This window comes from Octodon degus, unplaced genomic scaffold (genome assembly GCF_000260255.1).
Source record: "Octodon degus isolate 3935 unplaced genomic scaffold, OctDeg1.0 scaffold00027, whole genome shotgun sequence".
Lineage (NCBI taxonomy): Eukaryota > Metazoa > Chordata > Mammalia > Rodentia > Octodontidae > Octodon > Octodon degus.
This window is the reverse complement of record NW_004524603.1, coordinates 8,568,759-8,571,045: the sequence shown is the minus strand read 5'-3', so window position 1 is coordinate 8,571,045 and position 2,287 is coordinate 8,568,759. Positions and strand designations below refer to the sequence as shown.

Sequence of the window (2,287 nt, the reverse complement as noted above, 5' to 3'; positions counted from 1 at the left end):
TCTCTCTCTCTCTCTCTCTCTCTCTCTCTCTCTCTCTCAAATAAATAAAAAAAAATAGGAAGCTACAAAACTGAAATCTTAGAAAATCAGAAGGAGGCTCTGCCGACTTGATTTCCTAACCGGTTACCAGCTTGAGCTCCCAGGTATTTCTGAACATGGTTGCTATCTATTCATTCTTGGTACTTTGAAATTTAGTATAAGATCAAAAATGCAATTTTAGTTTTATGCAGGTAATGACTATTTTAAACATAGATGATTTACAAAAGAGGGCTTTTCATAGTATAAATCTGATCTGGTAGAAATAATGGCTTCTGTTTAAAAAAAAAAGAAACAAATCACAAAAAAACATATCACTTTATTACATTAAACACTCAATGTTTTGCAATAAAATAACCAACTTTATGTGAAGCTCAAGAGAACGTAAATGTCAAATATGAAAGGTTAATGTCACTCATTATGAAGAGACTTCACTACTTCATAAATCACCAAAATATTAGGAGAAAATAAAGGCATTAGATGCAAAGGGAACTCATGTAAAGTATATATAAGCCTTGTATAAACAACAAATGCTCAATCACACTATCTAGGAAAAAAACACAATAAAATGAGGTCCTAATTTTTTGTTGTACAATAAAGACACTGGTGTGGTTGTACATGTAATGAAAAGGATGTTTTACTGTTCTGTAATTAATAGAACTCTATGAGGAAAAAGAAATTGACAGTCTACCTGCAATAATTCAAATAGCCTGTACTGGCATTTATTTGTCGTTGGAAGCTGGTACATAGTGATACACTACCTCCTTCACAAATATGTGTCAAACTCTCATCATAAGTCATGTATAGCAGTCTAGAGCATACGTCACCGTACACATTAACAAGGTCCCTAAGTTTATGAAGCTTATGACAGTGCAGGAGTGAGACACTACATTAGATTTTACATTAGATTTTACATTTTACATTAGATTTTAAATACCAGCTCCATTTTGATGACGTGATCATAAGATAAAAGCTAGAAATGACCACAAATTATTTAAGTCCAATTATGTACTTTTGTGATATTAATTATAGTATCAAAACCTGGGTAAAAATAGTTGCATATAGAAATATATGATGATTGTATTTAAAATGTGCTGTGCTAATTTTTAAATTTTATGGGCAATGAGTATATTACATTAAATGAAAACTATAGGACAGGAAATACACATAATATGATAGCAATTCCTTGATAACAAAAAGATAAATAACCGGGTATATATAAAATGTTTATGTTCAAATATATAATTCTGGCAACAGTTAAGCTTGAGATCCAAGGTATTATTGTGCATACATTTTTAGTTATCTATAAGTATCTACATATAGGTTAATTAAAATGTACATGGTACATGCATTTTAATTATGTATACTTGTAATTTAAATTTTATGTAGACAAACAGGCCGGGGAGATGGCTCAGTGCATTAAGTGCTTCTCTCCCAAGAGCAAGGGCCTGAGTTCAATCCCTGGTTCCAAAAAAAAAGCCTGGAAGAAAACAGGCTGAAGTACTTGCAGTTGTAGTAGTGGAATTTTTTTTTTAATTTTATTTCACATTTTGATTCTTTAGAATGTTCTCTACAGATAATAATAAATGAAGTTATATATGCTATGCTACCTGGGGGGGAAAGCTTAAAATAAATTTTAAGCAAGGTTCACTAGAAAGAAAGAGGGAAGAATTATAGGAAAAGAACCAAACCCAAAATATAAATATTTTGATAAATTGTATGCTTCCATGTGTGCACACGCACACACACGCGCATGCGCTTGCATACACACACATGCACACACACTGAACAGTTGTATTAGACCTAAACATGCCTATTTTTTTTTTCAGACTCCTTTTTCTCCCAAAGGAAACTTGTAGAGTAACCTTTAAAATCAACTGTGGCTTATTATAGCTCTGTGACATTACCTTTCTAAACAAGTAGCTGGTATATAACCTCACAAAAAATGCTCAACACCTTTTCACCAGAAAGTATTTTACTCTCCGAGTTTTATTGACTCCTAGGAGTTCCTGACAGTCACAAAAATGCACACTCAGACAGCGCCAGCCCCTCGCTAATGTAGCAGCCTGCCTTCCTGCAGCCTGTGCAGCCTGGTCTTCTCCCAGAAGAATTGACTGTAATAAAACAAGGAACCCTTGTGCAAACTTAGCTTCCCTTTTCTTCTCCACTCCAGCTCTCTCTCTCTCTCTCTCTCTCTCTCTCTCTCTCTCTCTCTCTCTCTCTCTCTCCCGGTCCACAGTGACCACGCTCA

General features: G+C 34.2%; 1 protein-coding gene across 1 annotated transcript in view; it reads left to right on the top strand.

Annotated features, from left to right (window-relative positions):
- Nucleotides 1-2,287, top strand: part of Cntnap2 (contactin associated protein like 2) — a 1,699,165-nt gene that overhangs the window by 377,001 nt on the left and 1,319,877 nt on the right. The window lies entirely within an intron of this gene.